Consider the following 21,337-nt stretch of genomic DNA (forward strand, 5'->3'; position numbering starts at 1 on the left):
GAAATCAGAACTCCTACAGGGGAAGATATCTGTTGTCTAGGGGTTTATATGAGTCTACAGGGTTAAGGAAATTAGCCCCTTACCCAATCCTGGATAAGGCATTCAGTGTCCATGAACTCCTGACTCACTTACTGAGCTTTTTTTTTTTTTTTTTAAGTTTTTGTTAAAAAACATCTTAAATAAAGTTATCACATTTTCAGTAAAACTTGTCTTTCCTTGAAACATAAAATTATTATTATTATTTTTTTTTAAATCATGAGCTCTGGAATGGGTGAACTGGGAGATGTTACTTCCTCCTCTGAAGGCTTGAAATCTTCCTCTCCATGTCCAGGGCCTGTAAGGTGTGGTGGTGTGGTCTCCCAGGAATGGGAACAAGACCCAGGAGAATTCCTGATACATCCAACAGGAAACATTAGTTGGAAATATCCATTTGATTTCTCTTCCCAAGAAAGGAGCTGGTCAAACTGAGCATTGAGTTTCTCTCAAAGCAATGACTTGGGCATCAGTCATCAAGATAATAATCCAACTTGGTGAACACTGTCTTGTAGTGTTAAACCATGACACAAAGAAAAGACCACTGACTCCAATTTTAAATCAAATTCAAGCAAATTTGTAATTCTGGCCAGGATTGTCTCTCCTGAAAACCCGTGGCTAGAGATCAGTACCCCAACTCTCTAGGAAGAGAAGCATGGAAGCAGCAGCAGCAGCAGGCCAGCACAGCCAGGCCTAGCTTCAAATCCAGACCCCTGCTGAGCCTACCAGCCTGTGCCTCAAAAAGTTGCAAAAAGTTGCAACACAAAAAGTTCCAAAAGGGGGGGGGTGTCTTGAGAATTTACAGATAACAGGATTTTGACAAGCATAATACAAAGACAGATAGTAGGTTAATGGTCTAGATGGTTCAACATTTCAAGTTAGAGAGTAAATTTAGATCCCAACACCAGAATTTATGAGGCTCCTATACCCTTATGTACAGTAGGGAGCAGAGTAATCTCTGCCAAAATTGCAAGTTGGTGATTATCATAAATTATTTGTCTCAAAGCCTTCATGTTTTTTGTTTTGTTTTGTTTTGTGTTGTGTGTGTGTGTGTGTGTGTGTGTGTGTGTGTAGAGGGTTGTTATCTGGTCAAGAAAAGCTAGGCATGGGTGAGTTTGAGGCATGAGCAGGTATTCCAAGCAAGTTTAGAAATTGCAGTAATTTATAATAAAACAGAAATTAACTTTTGTGACCATCTTAAAATGGTATTAGGCTGGGTTCATCAGTAGCCCTTGTCAGCGAACTCTCTTCCTTGGGGAAAAAATGTCATCTCTTCAGTCATTCTCTGTTTATAATGTCCTCATCAATCTCATAACCCTGGGTCTGCATCTCAACCCTGATGCACATTTTCAGATGTTTGTATTCCAGGAGGAGGAAGAGGACAAAATAATCAATTAGGTTTTGGTCAATTAAACTGCTGTGCCAGAAGCCACTGTTCCATTTACTGAAGACTACCATGGACTAGGCATGCTCCATATCCTTGAGTTTGAGTTCTTCCCTCTTTTCCAGAAGTGCAAAGCCACACCTGTGATCCTTTCTGCTCCAGCATTGCTCACCTGAGGAATAGGAAGATGGCTTTCTGGTAGGAGACCTCATCCACCATGTGGTAATAGTCCAGAATAGGCTTGATGGCATCTATGAGGCCAGAGTGCATCTTGTCCATCTCATCGAAGATGAAGATGAACCTCACACAGGAGTTCTCATTGCCTTGAATCCACACTGTAACTGATCCTTACACAGGGTGATATTTGAGGCATGAAGGAAATGCAATGTGGCCACAAACAGGTGAACATAGTCACTGTTCAGACTGCCCTCGTAAATATTCTCCAAGATGATCTTGCTGACAAAATTCTTGCCCATGCCTGTCCACCCATGCAGGGAGGGCATGAGAGGTTTCTTGGGCCTCAGGTTGCTTAGGAAACAAACACAGTGTTTAAGATGACTTTCTGCACAAGATGCTATCCAAAAAGCTTGTTATCCAGATCCTTCTGCAGTGCCTCCAGGCTGAGGCTCCACTTTTGGCCTTAGCGCTAGGTGAAAAGGCAGTAGAGGCACCAGTGAGCATGCCGGCCAGGGCCAGACCCAGGCTGATGGTTCCAGTGCCCATACACCCATGGAAGCAGCAGCAGCAGCAGCAGCAGCAGCAGCAGCAGGGACAGCACAGCCAGGCCTAGCTTCAAAATCCAGACCCATGCTGTGCCTGCGCTAGCCTGTGCCTCAATTTGACCCAGACCTAAATTCCTTGTTGTGCCAATGTCAAGGAAAATCACAGCCTGAGTTGAGATCCAACTTCCTTTTGGAGGACCTCCCATGACCCTCTACCCAGTAACAAAACAATGAGACTTCCTCACCCTCTTGTCTAAAATTTTAGCCCTCATGCTGAGTGTGGTGCCACCAACCAGCAATTCCAAAAATTCAGGAGGCTGAGGCTGGATAATCACAAGTTCAAAGCCAGCCAGCCTGGGCAACTTAGCAAGACTCTATCTCAAAATTAAGTGGGCCAGAGGCATTGCTCAGTGGTAGAAGGCCTCTAGGTTCAATCCCAATACCAAAAATAAAATAAAATAAAAACAAAAACATTAAATTAAATTAAAAGCACCCTGGTTTCAATACCCAGCACCAATAAGTAAATACATAAATAAACAATTTAAGCCTTTAACTGCAATCTAACTCATCTTCTCTATTCCTTAGTCTATTTCTATTCACTTCTATTTCATATTGTTTGTTGGCTTACTGTTTGTCTCTATTCCATTTCTCTATTGCTACCAAAAAAAAAATTCAAAATATGAAGGCTTTAAGACTAATAATTTATGATAATCACCAACTTGCAATTTTGGCAGATTACTCTGCTCCCCAATGTACAGACTGCCAGCTGAGGACTGAAACTCTGGACCTGCATTTTTCTCCACAAAGCCTTGGGTTTTCTTACAACATGCAGCCTCAGAGCAGTCAGCCTTCTTACTTGGCAGTTCAAATCTGCAAGATGGATCCCAGGTGGAAGCTGTTCTCACCCTCTGACCTAGCCTCAGAAGTTCCTGGGTATCACTTCTGTCACATTCTGTTGGTCAAGGCTAGCCCAAATTCAAGAAGACTCCACCTCTCAATGGGAGGAGTAGTAAAGATATAAAAATGTTCCCTTTACTGGCTAAAGATGACTTGTGGATGACTCACCATCTAAATACAAAATGAAGGTTGAGCAAATTAAAAAGAATTTTTCAGGTAGCATGGATTGACTATAAAGCATAACAATAGGGCTGGGGATATAGCTAAGTTGGCAGAGTGCTTGCCTTGGATGCACAAGGCCCTGAGTTCAATTCCCCCCAGCACCACCAAAAATAAATAAATAAATAAATAAAAATAAAACAACAATACATTTAAAATCTTTCAAGAGTGTGTTTTTCTGCTGTTGTTTGTATGGTCCTGGGGTTTGAACCCAGGACCTCATACATGCTAGGAAAGCAGTCTACCACTGAGCTACTTCCCTCATCCTCAAATGCTTTTTTTTTTTTTTTTTTTTTAGATACCATGAATTTATTACTTCAAAAATATAGAACATGTTCAGCTCTCTGCCCTCTTCCTCTCTGCTCTCTTCTTTCTCTCCTCTCTTTGCTCTACCTCTCTTTTTCTTCCTCTTTGGGCAGACCCCAGTAAAATCTCTTGGTTGAATCTCTGTCTGGGGTAAGTCACTTGCCTTTCATTGGTGCCCGGACTAGGATGGGACTCCCCTGCTTTGAAGCAGGACTCCCATCCCGCCAGAGATCACCACGTGAGAGGAGACTAACCAGCGCCCATTTTCTCCTTCGCCTCCTTCAAATCCAGCCTACAAATCGGTATCTTTGGTGTTTTCAGGCTCATGCAGCACACCTGGCTCATGGAGTTTGTGGAGGCCCTCCGACAGGACAGCTGGCTGATTCCCTCCATTTGCAGGGACAAGGGTTGGATAGAGACTATCCATGACCTGTGGCTTCCAGGAACTTTCATCGATTTCAGCCGCAAGGAAATTCACATCTTCAGTGCCCTGGCCTTCACAGCTATGCTTCTCTTGTCCCCGCACCCTGAGCAGCCTCCCTTCCTTCACACTCCAGCAGGAAATAGATGATCTTGTGGATCTTGTCGCCCTGCTCCCAACATAAAACAAAAAGGGAGGAATGTTGAGTGTGTAGGTGACACTCCTCGCTGAAGTTAAGTTTCCATCTTGCAAGAACATCTTGGAATCCCTTACCCCTCCCGCTCCTCTCCAAGAATGCCAAGCCAAAGAGCACCAAATTCAAAAGTTCTCTCAACCAATCCCCGTGGGACACCCTCCACATAGCCTATGCAACCCTTCTTAAGCCGAAGCTTGCAAGCTCACGGTCTCTGCCCTCTTCCCCTCTGCTCTCTGACCTCTCTTCTCTCTGCTCTTTGCCTCTCCTTTTCTTCCTCTTCCGGCAGCCCCCTAATGAAATCTCTTGGTTGAAAAAAATGTATAGAGAATAGTTCAATCTTTAAATAAGTTGTATGAAAGAAGAATATTCATGTCAAGAATATTCATATGTCAAGAATAAAATTAAACATTTAAATCCCAAAATAGAAGTTTCAGTACAGCGGTGGAGAAATCAGAAGTCAATGACACCTCTTAGACAAAATGGAAATGAAAATCAGATTCTAGGTAGCATTCCCAAAATTGGTGTGGCATATTCTTCAGACTTTTCCCTTCAAACTGTAGAGGTAACTGTTTCTTCCTTGCCTGACTTTTGAATAGACACTTTAAAAGCTAAAGCCTAAAACCCTGGTCTTCAGGTTGACAGGATGAAGATATAGGAGCTCGGAGAAGAGGGAAGTCTGTGTCCTCATGACACCACTGGGAGACCGAACCAGCCCTAGGACTGCCTCCCTCTGAACTCCATGTGTGAAAGAATCCCGACAGCAGAAACTATAATGTTTAACAAAACAAAATCAAAGCATATGTAGAAAACTTTAGACTTCTATATCAACTTAGACATTATATATACAAAACAACACAAAAATTTACCTCCCACACACTCATTGCTAAGGAAGCTACAGAAGGATGTGATCTACCCAAATGAGATGACAACCCAAAATGCAAAGGATAAGACACAATAGCAAATAGGGCCCTGATGCAAGAAAGCCAAGAGAAGTTCAGAAGACCATCACCAAAGGCCAGTTCCCAGAAAATGGTGCCGCAGACTTACTTAAATCCATTTTTTCCATGAACAAGTTTTGGGCTTTTCAATTTCATTCTCCAATTTCTGTTGCACAGATGGTCTCCAATTCATGGGCTCATGTGATCCTCCCTCCTCAGCCTCCAAGGTGACTGGGACTAAAGGCATGCACCTGGACACTGTACATGTCGATGTAGCTTTCTGTAATAAAATCATTAGCTTCTCAGCAAACTTGATGAGCAATGGTTCCAGCTGAAAGATGTCGCCAACTTGTTCTCACATTTCCAGAATGCTACAAAAAAGAAACATAATGTCTTGAAGGTTATTTCTTTTAAATCTTTCTTCTCCCTATGTTGAAGTTTTCCAATCCATCGCCCTTCCACTCTTCAGGGGGCCTGCTGTTCGAGCATCTTCTTCACCTTAGGAGTCCGGGTCTCAGGTGTGACTTCTGAGGCCACCCGATCCTAAACAGGACCCTTCTATGCTGCCAGACCTGGGAGCCAGGACCAGCAGCCCCACTGCCAGGACACAACCTCCGTGCTTGTCCGCCTCGGACCTAGGCTAGACTCTCTCAAGTGGTTTTGTTAATGTTATTCATTTTTTTGGTCCTGGGAATTGAACCAGGGAGTGCTCTACCACTGAACTACATCCCCGGTCCTTTTTATTTTTTATTTTGAGACAGAATTTCACTAAATTATTGAGACTGGCCTTGACCTTGCTATACTCCTGGCTTAGGCGGCCTTCTGAGTGGTTGGGATTCCAGGCAAGTGCTACTGCGCTGGGCTTCTCAAATGTTTTAAAATGCTGTTTAGTACAGTGTGCTCAGCTACTGCACGATTTGCATAGTGAAAGAAGTTTGTATTTTATCCTGGTTTATTTTTTCAAGGTTAAACTCTTGGTTTTATCTCTTTCTTTGAGGTTTTACTGGGTTTAGTTGCTATGTCTGTTCAAGTTATTTATGATAGACCAATTAAGAAAGATGCCACCGCAAAACGACTTCTTGTTAAGTTGGATGGGGAAATCTTAGTACTCAATGTTTAAGTGAGGGCTGTCCGGCAGGCGAAAACTGAACGGACTGCAATTTCCTTTTTTGCTGAAAAGGAAGGTGAGACCTAGACTCGAGCAAGTACCAGCCACAGTAGTGGGTCCCTCAGGGACTGCGCTGTGTGCAGCAAAGAGAAAGACGCTGCTCTACCCGTGCTGCCTTAGTAGGCGGGGTGTCAGGGAGGGGAAGACAGGAATTCCGAATACGTCACCACAAAGGCGTGGTGTATGTAGATGACATATTCGCAGAGGCTGCTGGTCCCGCTCATCCAGGACATCTACATCCTATAGGGCCTTGTCTAAATTATATTTGGGTTGTTTTCCGAGAACCGGGTATAACTGCAAGCAGATCTAAGACTATAAGGGTGCGAAGACTTCATGAGATAGTTGACCGTGACTTTAAAGTGGGGCGGATTCAAGGCTGTAGGTCGAGAAGCTGAGACCAACTCATACTTACCTGGCAGGGGAGATACCATGATCACGAAGGTGGTTTTCCCAGGGCGAGGCTTATCCATTGCACTCCGGATGTGCTGACCCCTGCGATTTCCCCAAATGCGGGAAACTCGACTGCATAATTTGTGGTAGTGGGGGACTGCGTTCGCGCTCTCCCCTGTTTTTACTGGTTAAACAAAAGACTTGTTTCAATATTAAGGTTCCTTAGTGCTTTAAACGCGCAGCTACACCGCTTGGTATTACTTGTAGGGTGAAGTTTTTGGCTCTATTTGTACTAGTTCTTTCTTGCAGAGCAAGTGTCTGGTTTTTGAAATCGGGTGTCTGTCTTCTAGATTATAGTCTAAATTATGCCCCGGTACTTCCCAGATCTAAAACGTGAAGATATGGCCTAACTGCAGATAAGTCAGCGATTGGAAATTTGTTTAGGCATTGTAGGCAGAAACACGAAAAGGAAAACCCACTCGAATATGCAGCTGGCCACCTGTGTGTGTGGGTGTGGGTGTATGAGAGGTGGAAGTTTTTCTGCTCTGCTGTTTCAAATGAAGAAGCATATACCCAACTGCTATTTCACCTTAATAGCTAGTCAATGACCTGAAATAAAATATTGTTTTCAATAGTTGGTTCTATCGTTTAGAGATATTTAGGCTCTCTCAGGAGCATGTCATCCAGAATTGAGAAATATGCCATTGGTCTCTCGCCTAATCCTAAAACTTTTAAAATTACCGGTGCTGGGAATTGAATTCCATGGAGGTCTCAAATCACGCTAAACAATATACAGCCCAGCCCTAATCCCAGTTTTTGAGTTAAGATTCCATGGGCAGCTGGTTTTGTTACTATGAAAAATTCAAAATTTGGCATCACCAAAATTGAAGAAGTTGATTTTAAATTTTCAAAAGCCTTCTCAGATTCTAGGTTCCAAACCTGAGGATCTGGAAATTTGCTAAAATCTTGTCAGTTTTTTTCATGCTCTGCAAAAGCCAAGACCCACTATCTATAATACCTTATTAGTTCCAAAATTTTTGAAGTTGATTTCAGTCCCCTCCCCCATTACCAGAAGGGTGTTGGAGCATGAGGTTCACCACTGAGCTAAACCTCTAGCCTGTTTGTTTTATAGTAGTCACTTTTATCTGTAGATTTAACACTTTATGGCCTTGAACTGACAACACATCTCTAAACATTTTACTTCAAATTAGCAATATTGCAATGTACACAAAGGTCTATTTGCCTCCAAACAAGAAATTGTGCCAAAGCCAAAGTATCAGATTTACATTGCTCTCAGATACTATCAGCTCCTCTACACGTTGAATATAGCCATCTGTGGTGGGGGAAAAAAAATGATTTTCCTATGAATAACGGGGGAAAAGTAAGAATCCTGAAATCTTTTGCCATAAATACAAATTTTTGCCATAAGTGAAGGTAGACAAGAATTTAGATTCAGCCACTAAAGGAAAAGAAAAACAAAACGGGTCTACTATAGACAAAAATCTTGCAGACAACAATTAAATTCAGAGTTCAGAATAATTTCAGTCTTAGGAACTACAGTAATTTAATAACATATTTAGTTCTCTAAGATCCTATGTAAATCAATATAGTGGTCAACATCTTTATAAGTGGATTTGGAATGCCCTCCCCCCCAAGGCTATTGTGTTAAGGCTTGGTCACCAATGCAACAATGTTCAAAGGTAGGGCTTTTGGGAAGTGACTGGATCATAAGGATGCTGACCTCATTTGTGGATTAATCATTTGATGGCATTATTGAGAAGTGATGGAAACTATAGGAGGTGAGGCTTAGTTGAAGGAGTGGGCCCTTGGTGACATGCCCTTGAGGACTATATCTTGTTGCTGGTTTTCCTGGCTTCCCTAGCTTTTCTTTCTCTCCCCTGCCCCACCCCCTTGTCTCCTTCCTTCTTAGTCCTTATGACCTCAGCATCTCTCCTCCACCATTCCCTTCCACCATGGTCATCTCACCTCAGGCCCAGAACAATGGGGCTAGCCAAGCATGGAATGAGACCTCCGAAATTGAACCAAAATAAACCAGTCTTCCTCTAAGTTATTTTCCCTAGGTATTCAGTCACAGTGGCAAAAAGATGATTTAACACTTTTAAATTATCTATTTAAAATTATCTATTTTTCTAATTATTTTATAATCAGTTTTAGTCTTTCAGATTCAATTTTCAACAAAAGATTAGAGTTTTACACCTGCTATGGCTTATTCTTTTGGTAACTTGTTAATTATATCTCTCTAAATAATATTATTTTTCTCTAAAGTCAAATACTATTTACCTTTTTTCTTTAAGAAAGCATAAAGTTCTGGGTGCCTCTTTCTCTAGGAGGCATATAAACATGTGTCCCCAAACAGTGCAGGTAGGTAATGTATTATTTGCTAAAGAAATTGTCCCTCATCCTCTTTCAGGAGCTGATTTGAGGTAGAGAGATAAAGAGTGCTGGAGGATCAGAGAGATTAGGGACAGCAGAGAAGAGGAAAGGGATCCTGTGAAAGAGACATTGTGTAGTTCTCACATTTCCTCTTCAACTTTTCTCAATTGTGCCTCTGTTTATTCCAGATCATTTTTAACTTTAATCTTAAGAGTGATACTCATCCTATATCAGGAATCCACTTGTTCAGCCCATCTAAAAATCCCTACAAATACATTATCCACATCAAAGGAACTCAGACCACTGTAGGACTGGATTCTCATGTTTGCCCAAACATGAGAGATATATTACCCATTTAAGAGAGACTTTCTGACATTTATAGCCTCCTATATTTTCTCCTTTCAAAGCTGATAATGATCCTGATGGGGATTTTAGAGCAAATATCATTTGTGCTTACTCAATAACATCTCAATTTTAGAGAAAGTGGTTCCTCTGTTAGTATTCCAAATGAGGGGAGAAATGTAAGTGCTACTTTTCAATTCTTCAGGGTCTCTTATTTGTTTTGTGTGTCCACAAGATTATTAGCTGACCCACTCAAATCAGGAACTGCTAGAACCATTCCATTCTGGTCACCACAATATTGGGGGGGATGAATTTTCCTATGTACTTAAAAAGCACTAAACCAAACTGTGAAGGATATCACAGGCAAGCCCTGGCTGCCATAACTATCCAACAGACTGGGAGGCTTAAACAATAAATTTATTTTCTCCCAGTTCTGGAAGCTGGAAATCCAAGATTAAGGTACTGATAAGTTTGATTTCTCCTGGTGCCGCAGTCTCTGGCTGGGCACAAATCACGAGTCTCCACACAGCTTGTAGATTCAAACAGCAATTCTTTATTCCCAAACTCACACCGGCCGTCTACAAACACGTTCTGGGGAAATCCACTTCTCCCAAATCCACTCTCTGCCCAAATCTACTCCACATGGGCTTTTTTCTGTCTCCCAAAATATACTGTCTGACCCTAAGCACTCAAGAGGAACTCAGCAGCAGGATACGCCCTATTCTAAAGGGGGAACACCCTAATCTCCTATTATGCTAAACTGCCCTATTCTAAAGGGGGAACACCCTAAACACGGATCCTGCCCTGGTCCTTGAGCAAGGTCACCTTTCAGAAGTCCTTCCACTAGACAGCATGGGAGTAAGCTGGCAAGGAATTTGTCATACCTACTTGGCTGATGGCTCCCAGCATCTCCCCCCTTCTGATTAATTAAACAACAAGTAATGTGGCTTAAGGACCGTGCTTGGTAGGTTGTCCAGTTCAACATATGGCTCTTACCCGTCATTGGAAAACTGACCTTTAGGCGTCAGCCTCCTGTCTTAGGTTGATACCACTGCAACTGGATCATACCCGTCATTGACTACCGGTCCAGCATACAGCCATACTTGTGGATAGGTCTATGCACCAGTGGGGGGGTGAGGTTCTTTGCCTCACCTCTGTTGGCCCCCAAATTTGGCCTTGGTGCCAGTGGGGGAGTGAGGTTAATGTGGCTTAAGGACCGTGCCTGGTAGGTTGTCCAATTCAACATATGGTTCTTACCCGTCATCGGAAAACTGACCTTTAGGCAACTGACCTTTAGGCGTCAGCCTCCTGTCTTAGGTTGATACCACTGCAATTGGATCATACCCATCACTGACTACCGGTCCAGCATATAGCCATTGGCCCCCAAATTTTAGACCATCACTAGCAGAAGGGAGGAGGATACAGAAATGCCACGACACCAAGCCAATTGACAGTTCCTTTGGAAAAATTGCATCATTGGTGACACCTTCAGCAAAGATATGCCAGCATTACCACAATTTGCTGCACTAAACATAGTTACATAGTCTAGGCAAGTTCTGTAAGCAGTTCAAAGTGGAGGAATCTATCAATGTGTCCGTCTCCTCCCAAAGTCCGTTGCCTCCCAAAGTAAGTTGACTCCTTGATTGAGCATACTTATTGAGTTATATTCATTGGGATGAAGATAGGAATTCTGGCAATGATGCTAAAAAGACATTATCCTGAAAAGAATTATTAAATATAATGAAAAGGAAAGGTGAAAGTAAACAAACAGATCTGTTAACCTACTTAAAAAACAATCCTTAACAGCTGTTTACCTGGGGCTGGGGATGTGGCTCAAGTGGTAGCGCGCTTGCCTGGCATGCGTGCGGCCCGGGTTCGATCCTCAGCACCACATACAAACAAAGATGTTGTATCCGCCGATAACTAAAAAAAAAATAAATATTAAAAATTCTCTCTCTCTCTCTCTCTCTCTCTCTCTCTCTCTCTTTCTCTCTCTCTCTCCTCTCTCACTCTCTCTTTAAAAAAAAAAAAGTAAAACAAAACAAAACAAAACAAAACAAAACAAAAAAAACAGCTGTTTACCTGATTTAAATTAGTAAACAAGCAGATCTATTAACCACCTTTAAAAACAATCCTTAACAGCTGTTTACCTAATTTAAATTAAGCCATTTAAATCACGTGAATAATTAAAAAAATAATTCGGATCCATTTTCTCATGAGCGCTCCTCATATATAAAATACGCACACACAGACATACAACACAAAACACAAATGTGCAAACAAACGTACAACACATAAGATAATAATAAAGGCCTTGTAGCTTTACCTAGGTGAAATCTCCATTGCAATGTTTAAAAACTCCACAGTCAAAAAAATAAAACTGATCAGAAAAACATTAACCTAGGTTTGTATGAGCTCAAAAAATAAAAATAGAACCTTATGATGTGGAAAAATGCAATAATAAAATAGATATTGAAAAAAACATCCTGGTTAATCACAGTCACAGATGTAAGAATGGCCAAGCTGGAGTTCTGGATATCAGCTGTTATGGATTTGAGTCAAATCATCTTCTTTTCGATCTGTAGAAATCGTTTTAGTTAGTCTTTCTGGAATCCAAATCGGCTGCTGTTCTCCCTGTGGAAACACACAGACAGAGCCCCGACTCCAGACGATTACTGGGTCAGGACCTTTCCATTGTCCTGTTAGAATATCTTTCCAAAGAACTTTAGGCTTATGCACATTTTTTGGATACATATGCCTTTCCGCAGCACTAAGTCCTGATGAATCCAAATTTAAAAAGTTTAGAGTAAAAAGCGTTATTTTAAGTTTATCTTTGGGGGATATATATCCCTTTCCAATTCCCTCTTTTTGCTTTAATAAGTACGTTTTAATAGTTTGATGAGCTCTTTCAACTATGCCTTGTCCCTGTGGATTGTATGGGATTCCTGTTATATGAGTAATACCAAATGATGAGCAAAATTGTTTAAAAGAGGTAGAGGTATAGCCAGGACCGTTATCAGTTTTTAACTGTTTAGGAACGCCCACAGTGGCAAAATTTTGTAAGCAATGAGCTATAACATCTTTAGTTTTTTCTCCGGCATGAAGGGAGCCCATCAAAAATTCAGAAGAGGTATCAACTGTAACATGTAAATATTTTAATTTTCCAAATTCTGGCAAGTGTGTGACGTCCATCTGCCAAATATGGTTAGGTATCAGTCCTCTAGGATTGACTCCAAGATTAACTTGTGGTAAAAAGGTCACACAATTTTGACATTGTTTTATTATATGTCTGGCTTGTTCCTTAGTTATTTTAAAACGCTTTTGTAAAGTATTAGCATTAACATGGAATTTTTTATGAAAATTCGTAGCTTCTTCTAGTGTAGAGAAAATATGTATGTCATGTGTAGTTTTATCTGCTAAATCATTGCCCAAACTAAGGGCTCCAGGCAATCCTGTATGTGCTCTAATATGTCCTATAAAGAATAGATCTTTTCTGTCCCAGATTAGACTTTGTATAGTGGAAAACAAAGAGAAAACAGTAGAAGAAGGGGAAATCCTACCAGCATCTTCAAGAGATACTACAGCATTAACTACATACTGACTATCAGAAAATAAATTAAATACAGAATCTTTAAACATTAAAAAGGCTTGTAATACTGCATTAAGCTCTACCTTTTGAGCTGATTGTTTGGGTACTAAAAATGTAAAAGTTTGATCAGGGGTAACTACTGCTGCTGTACCATTATTTGACCCATCAGTGAATATATTTGGAGCATTCATGATAGGGGTTTTTCTTGTCATTTTTGGAAAAACTACAGGATGCTTAGACCAAAAAGACAACAAAGGATTAGATGGTGAGTGATTATCAAATGAAACATTAGATTTGCACATGATTATTGCCCAAGTATTTAACTCATTAGCTAACTCATCAATTTGATCCATAGTGTATGGAGTAATAATTTTATTGGGAGAAATTCCAAACACTCCCTTTGCTGCTTTTATTCCTTTGAGTATTAATTGTCCTACAGCCTCAGGATACCTAGTAAGAAGAGTGTTAGGAGAATAAGATAAATGTATCCACAATAATGGACCTTCTTGCCAAAATACTCTTGTAGGAATATTTTTTGTTGGTAGTACAATAAATAATAAAGGCAAACTTATATCAATTCTATCCAAATGTATATTTTCCATATATGTTTCAATAATTTTCAATGCCTTTCTTGCTTCAGGTGTTAACATGCGGGGTGAGTTTGGATCTGATGGACCTTTTAGAATATCAAATAAAGGTCCCAACTCTCCTGTTGGTATGCCTAGATAAGGCCTTATCCAATTTATGTCTCCCAATAACTTTTGAAAGTCATTAAGTGATTTGAGTTGATCTACTCGTATTTGAATTTTTGGTGGACGGACCATGGTTGAGGATAATAGAACTCCTAAATAATTAATTGGAAAATTTAATTGTACTTTATCTATTGCTATCTCTAGATTATAATTTTTTAATAAGTTTGTAAGTGTGGCATAACATTCCAGCAATATGTTTTTATCTTTATGTGCCAATAATACATCATCCATATAGTGAAATATTTGTAGTTCAGGATTTTGATTTCTAAGTGGCTGGATTGCTTTATTAACATATATTTGACACATAGTTGGACTGTTAGCCATCCCTTGAGGGAGTACTTTCCATTCATATCTCTGATCAGGACCTTCATGATTTAATGCAGGGATAGTAAATGCAAAACGTGGACTATCCTCGGGATGAATTGGAATTGAAAAAAAACAATCTTTAATATCTATGGCTAAAACATGCCAGGTTTTTGGCAAAGCAGACAATTGAGGAATCCCTGATTGAGCAGGTCCCATAATAACCATTTCATTATTAATGGCTCTTAAATCTTGCAATAATCTCCATTTACCAGATTTCTTTTTAATGACAAAAATGGGAGTATTATGGGGAGATATGGAAGGTTGTATATGTCCTTCCGCTAATTGTTGTTTGACCAGATCATGGGCTACTTGTATCTTTTCTTTAGTCAGGGGCCACTGAGGAACCCACACTGGTCTTTCTGATTTCCAAATAATTTTTATTGTCTCAGTGGCCCTTTCTGAAAATCCAACCCATGTCTGTCTGTTCCTTGATCTATTTGAATTGGTGCTGCTATACCTTGTCCTTGTTTTCCTAATCTTTTTTCTTTCCTAAAACCTTGTCTAGCCCTAGTAGTGGGCGCATTAGGATTGATGTTATTTGTTAACATCAAACCTAATTGATCTAGGACATCTCGTCCCCATAAATTTATAGGAAGATGATCCAATACATAGGGCTGTATAGTTCCCTCACATCCTTCAGGATCCTTCCAATCTAATATCATTGCACTTCTATGGGGATTAGTAGCCAATCCTAGGCCTCGAAGCGTTTGAGTGGCTTGTTGTAATGGCCAATGTTTTGGCCATTCCTTACTAGATATGATGCTAAGGTCTGCACCTGTGTCCAGTAGCCCATTAAAGTCGTGTCCTTGAATATTTAGTTTTAACATTGGGCGAGAATCTAAATTTAAAGACAACATAGCCCAATCTACACCTGTGGAGTCTAATTCCCTGGAACCTCTTTTTACACTATGACTAGGAAATTTATTATGTAGGCTGGGTATTATTAACAACTGTGCTATTCTATCTCCAGGTGAAATTACTGATATACCTCTTGGAGAACTAGCTATAATTTTTATTTCACCTACATAATCGGGATCAATTACCCCAGGACTTATCATAAGTCCTTTTAATGTAGATGAACTACGTCCCAATAATAAGCCTACTGTCCCTTGGGGAAGAGGTCCTTTTATTCCTGTGGGAATGATTTGAACTCCCATCTCTGGAGTTAGTACTGCTCTGGCAGAGGCGCAGATGTCCAACCCTGCGCTCCCTCGGGTTTGTCTGATGAGGGATTTAATGGACAATGTGTCCTGGGCACTACTCTGATGGTGTTGCTGGGTTCCTCCACTGCCCCGTATATTTGTGGTTGTGGGCCCCGGAGCATTGGGCCCGGCTGTCCGTTTTCTGGCAATGGAGCCTGATGCCTTTCTCCACGATATCGTGGGTAAATACCTGGTCCTTGTCCGTTTTTTGATAAGGGAGTACCCTCTATGGTAGTTTGAGAACGGCATTCATTAGCCCAATGTCTCCCTCTACGGCATCTTGGGCAAATACCCGGTATTCTATTTCTTTGATACCTAGTTTTGTTAAATCCTCCTCCTATGGGGCAACTCCTTTTAAAATATCCTGTTTGTTCACAATCATAGCATGTTTTTGGCCTGGCATCTAAAGCCTGTTGTACTGCAGCTGCCAAGACTTGCCCTTGTTCATTAATATCTCTACATAATTTAATATATGTGTTTAAATCTTCATGTCTCCATGGTCTAATAACCTCTCTGCAGCAACGATTTGCTTGGTCATAAGCCAGTTGTTTTATCAATGGCATTGCTTGTTCCGTATCCCCAAATATTTTGGCAGCCGTTTGAATTAGCCTATCTACAAAGTCAGCGTAAGGTTCATTAGCTCTCTGTATTACCTTAGATAGCTGACCTTGTAAATCTCCATGTCCTTGTAAAGTCTTCCATGCCCTAACTGCGTCTGCAGCAATTTGTGCATATATAGCAGGATCATATTCAATTTGTTGCTGCTGACCCTCATAAGGTCCTTTCCCTAGTAACATTTCTAGGTTTCTTTGAGGGTAACCGGCTGCTGCATTTCGCCTAGCTGTCTCTGCGCAAAATTCCTCATTGGCAACCTTCCATAACAAATATTGTCCTCCATTTAGCACAGATTTACACATGCTAGCCCAATCTGCTGGCGTCATGTCCAAGTTAGTAATGGACTCGACCATGCTCACCGTGAAGGGAGCTTGGGGACCATAGGTTGTTACAGCCTCCTTTAACTGCTTCACTGTTTTAAAATCTAAAGCACGGTGAATTCGCTGCCCTCCTGCCTGCTCAAGTACAGGGCATGCTAATCTTCGAGGTCCTGTCTCAGGATCCCAATTATCAACTACGGGGTTTGAGGGCCACTCAGCTGTCTCTATCAGTGGGGCTGTTGGTTGAATTAAACCCTCTTGTGATAAAACGGAGTTAGTAACAGCCTCCTGTTGTGGCCTTTTTCCTAACAACCCCTTTTCCTTTAAATTTTCTTCCTCTGTCTGACTAGCTCGAGAGACCTTCTCTTTTGCTTGATCTAAAATGTCTTTCTCCATGTTCTGAACCTCTAACAATTTACTTAACATCTTTTCAGTTTGTTTTAATCTACTATAAAGATAACACAACCCAATAAGATAACACAAAACAAAACTGAAATTGAATGAAGCAAAAACGGAATAAAAAATCGTTGTATCAATTTTCTCTTCCTCAGGGCCGACAAACTTCAAGCCTTTAGTCAACCATTTTTTCCAGTTTGCCTGAGAAATTTCTAGGGATAGGCAGCTTGAAAGAAAAACAAAATAAATCAAAAGGAGAACACATTGTTTTTTGAAATGGTCACCCATTCTCTCGCCTTCCCTCAGGGGCGAGCAATTTCACTTACCTCCAAGTTTCAGACGTTCCGCGTACGAGCCACCAGATGCCGCAGTCTCTGGCTGGGCACAAATCACGAGTCTCCACACAGCTTGTAGATTCAAACAGCAATTCTTTATTCCCAAACTCACACCGGCCGTCTACAAACACGTTCTGGGGAAATCCACTTCTCCCAAATCCACTCTCTGCCCAAATCTACTCCACATGGGCTTCTTTCTGTCTCCCAAAATATACTGTCTGACCCTAAGCACTCAAGAGGAACTCAGCAGCAGGATACGCCCTATTCTAAAGGGGGAACACCCTAATCTCCTATTATGCTAAACTGCCCTATTCTAAAGGGGGAACACCCTAAACACGGATCCTGCCCTGGTCCTTGAGCAAGGTCACCTTTCAGAAGTCCTTCCACTAGACAGCATGGGAGTAAGCTGGCAAGGAATTTGTCATACCTACTTGGCTGATGGCTCCCAGCATCCTGGTGCCTCTCTTCTTGGCTTTCAGATGGACACTTATGGGGAGGCTGCCAGTGCCTTGCAGGTGGTCCTTCTTCCTGCCCGGGAGGGTATAAGCCACAGAAGAAAATAAGTCAGAAATAATTAGTGAAGAACAAAAGACACAGAGTCCAAAAACTAGTTTTAAAGCAGAAACTCTGATAGATCCAACCCACACAGGAGCTGGGGCTGAACAATTTTAAAAAATGGCTCTTGTGGTTTTATTTAAGAGGGAACATCAAAGGCAGGAATAAAGGTTTCAGGGGTGAAGTCTTGTTTCATCTTGTAATCAGCAGGTTGATTGGCATCTTGGCAGGTCACACCCATCTCTAAGAGGCTGTGTGACTATAGAGCAGATCACCCCATCTTTGGTGCTGTGTAGGACCAGGCAGAGCTGAATAGAAATTCACATGTATTTGGGCCATCTTACCCTGTGAGACTGCCACAGGAAGTTCCCAAATACCAGATGTTCCTATTCACTAGGTTGCAAAGCTGATGTAGTCCATACACAGCTCACTATGGCTCTCGACCGACTCTCATTTCCTCAAAGGCCTTTTTTCCATGTGAGCACAACATCCCTGGTATCTGAACTTATTTTCTTCCTTCCTTCTCTCTCCTTTTCCATTTCTTTTTTGGAGGCAAAAATATTGTTGATTATGTACCCTGTCCTCTAACTCTCAATTCTGCCCCAGCCTCCCCAAGTAGCTTCAACTGTGTGTACCACTACCTTTGCCTCTTTTCTCATGAAGATACCAGTCAGAACCCAGGTGCAGTGGCCTGTGCCTGTAGTCCCAGCTACTTGGGAGGCTGACACAGGAGGACCATTTAAACCCAGGAGTTCAAGACCAACCGGCGCAACAATATAGTAAAACCCTGTTTCAAAAGGGGGAAATAATGCCTTTATCAAAAAAGAAAAAATTTTAAAACTCACATCTTCATGACAAGTAGGTAGTTGCAACTGAGAGCCAGCAGTTTAGTTTAATGCCTAGGGATATAGGGCAACATTGCCTTCTTTGATATCCACATCTCAAAGAAGGAGGTTTTATTTTATGTATGTATATGTATGTATATTTGGTACTGGGGATTGAACTCAGGAACTCTATACCATTAAGCTGTATCCCATCCCTTTTTATTTTGAAATGGGGTCTCATCAAGTTGATGAGATTGGTCTGGAGCCTGTGTTCCTCCTGCTTCAGCCTCCAGAGTTGCTGGGATTACATGTATGTACCACTGCAAAAGGCAGAGAGAGCTTTAATGCCCTCAAAAAAAGTTTTTAGGTTGTAAAACTGTCAAGAGGCTTATTTAGCTGGGTTTTTTGGTTTGCTTCTTTGTTTTGCTTGCTGCTCCGTAGGAATCCTGCCAGGCAATTGTTGTACACTAAGTCCATGCCCAGCTTTTATTTAGCTGTTAAAATTTAACACCTCAGAGGAAAGAAAGTAACAAATTATTGGGGCAGATGAAGTATCTCAGTGGTAGAGCTAGTGCTTAGTATGTATAGACCCTGGGTTCAATAACCAGCACCCAAAAAGATAAATTATCAGACTGAAATTTAAAGGCCCCTCAAAAAATTTAAGAGTAATTTCTTCATGCTGAGAGGAAAACAGAAGCACTACAATTCAACCCCCTCTGACAGGCGCCAAGAAAACTCAGAACAGGGATTGTCCGTTCCCCAAGCCAATGTAGCACAAGCTAATTAAATCTACATCTATATTTCCTGCCTTTGGTCTCACTTTGCAGCCATTTATCCATTAAAAGCTTTGCTCACCATCACATTCTGGGCATGGCACGTTTGAAACTGTTTCTTCTAAATTTCTTGAAAGCTGGCTACTCATTTGATACTGAATATATCTGTAGTAGCAAGTTAGCCTCTTTCCCCAGATTTGTGCGCCACCTCTTATTGATCACAACTTTTCTAAAGAGAAGGGAAATTCTTTTTTTTTCTGAAAGGATTTAGGAAGGGTGTTCCCACCATTCATAATTATCTCATTTCTTTCTGGAAACATGTTGAAAGGCAGAAAGATTCTCTCCTTCCGGCTTTCGTGGAAGGCGTTCCCCAGTCCACCGAAGAAAAGACAAGTCCTGTATTCTTTCGCTGATCGCCAGAGGAAGTGGGATGACGCTGCCAAGCAGCCCAGCGCCCGCCTGCTTCTGGGAAAGCAAGGACTTCACCCTGGACGGGGGCAGCAGCTCCTATGAACTCGACCTCCCGGGAGGACTAAGCTACAGAGCCGGTTACCCTAAATCCTAGCAGCGTCTGTTCACTGCTTAGATGACCACGGCTGCCTTCATTTACTCGCCCTTGGGCACCGAAGATTGAACCTCAGGGGTACCCAGCCCTACTTCGCATTTTACTTGGATACAGGGTCTCGCTGAGTTGCTTAGCGCCTCCCCATATTGCTGAGGCAACCTTTGAACTCGCGAGCCTCCTGTCTCAGCCTCCCAAGGCACTGGGATTACACACGGGGGTCCTACGGCCTGTTTCAGGACTAAGGTTTTAACGCCCTCGACAAGTCGCTGCCACCAGAAGGCGCACGTGGGGGGGAAAAGAACACGGCCGCATCCCTACACTGAAGAGCAACTTAACAAACCCGAACTTCGAACCGCCAGCGGGCACTACATGAAACGAAAAGAGCTGAGAAAAGAAAACAAAAACAAGAAAGCACCGCCACCACTACAAACAAATGCCAAAGGAGAAGTCTACTTTTGAGACCAAGCATAACCAGGGGAGAGCGCGAACGCAGTCCCCCACTACCACAAATTATGCAGTCGAGTTTCCCACATTTGGGGAAATCGCAGGGGTCAGCACATCCGGAGTGCAATGGATAAGCCTCGCCCTGGGAAAACCACCTTCGTGATCATGGTATCTCCCCTGCCAGGTAAGTATGAGTTGCTAGCCCACCCTCGACCCACACCCTGGCGCCAGCCTCACTCTGCACTCACGGTCATCTCACCCACGCGGCCTCACCACCTTCCCGCCCTCATATGGCCCCCTCTATGTTCTCGCCGCTCGGAAAAAAGTCATCACGGACAATGCGGATAGTGCCACCCGGGACGTGGGGGCCCAGGAGGAGCGGGACCAGCAGCCTCAGCGTGCCTGCTCATCTACATGCGCCACGCCCTTATGCTGACGTCCGCGGAACTCCGGTCTAATCCCCTTGCCGACGTCCCGCCTACCAAAGGGGGAAGAGAAGAGTGCTGGTGTGTGTGTGTGTGTGTGTGTGTGTGTGTGTGTGTGTGGTGCGGACTTTGTGTGTGTGTGTGTGTGTGTGTGTGTGTGGTGCGGACTTATGTGTGTGTGTGTGTGTGTGTGTGTGTGTGTGTGTGTGGTGCGGACTTAATTTTTTCCTCTCCCGTACAGGATTTTGTTTTGTTGTTTTGTTTTGTTTGGGTGGCACCTGGGATTTAATCGAGGTGCTTTTTGCCGCCGAGCTACATTCGCAGACCTTTATTTTGTCTTTGTTTTATTTTATTTTGTGGGAGGGTTACTGGGGATTGAATTCTGGCACTCAACCACTGAGCCACATACACCCCCAATCCTTTTGTGGGTTGGTTTTTTTTTGTTGTTGTTGTTGTTGTTGTTTTGTTTTTTGTATTTCATTTAGAGCCAGGGTCTCACTGAGTTGCGGAGTTGCTCTGGCGCCTTGCTCTTGCTGAGACTGGCTTTGAACTCAAGATCACTTGTCCAGTGAGTGGGCGCTTTCCTTGACATGTTATTCAAGTTTTCTTTCACTGCTACAGTTTAGGTAGCTATATAGTCCCCAAGAAAAAAGTAATTAATGGGGATTAAAACAATGTCATGTTGGTGACAAAACTCTGATACTAGTGTTTAACTTTTTTCCTCCCTAAGGTTTTTTTTGTTTGTTTGTTTGTTTGTTTTTTAACC

At 42.0% G+C, this 21,337-nt stretch overlaps 2 non-coding genes and 1 pseudogene across 2 annotated transcripts; 1 reads left to right on the top strand and 2 right to left on the bottom strand.

Annotated features, from left to right (window-relative positions):
* Positions 1–502: 502 nt before the first annotated feature.
* On the bottom strand, positions 503–2,226 carry LOC143394625 (torsin-1A pseudogene; annotated as a pseudogene).
* A 4,462-nt stretch (positions 2,227–6,688) lies between these two features.
* LOC143396050 (U1 spliceosomal RNA) lies at positions 6,689–6,852 on the top strand. The gene has a single exon (XR_013090940.2). It is a non-coding gene; the product is annotated as a U1 spliceosomal RNA (small nuclear RNA).
* A 13,322-nt stretch (positions 6,853–20,174) lies between these two features.
* On the bottom strand, positions 20,175–20,338 carry LOC143396026 (U1 spliceosomal RNA). Its single transcript, XR_013090921.1, has one exon. It is a non-coding gene; the product is annotated as a U1 spliceosomal RNA (small nuclear RNA).
* Positions 20,339–21,337: the final 999 nt, after the last annotated feature.

Source organism: Callospermophilus lateralis, chromosome 3, assembly GCF_048772815.1.
Source record: "Callospermophilus lateralis isolate mCalLat2 chromosome 3, mCalLat2.hap1, whole genome shotgun sequence".
NCBI classification, from domain to species: Eukaryota; Metazoa; Chordata; class Mammalia; order Rodentia; family Sciuridae; genus Callospermophilus; species Callospermophilus lateralis.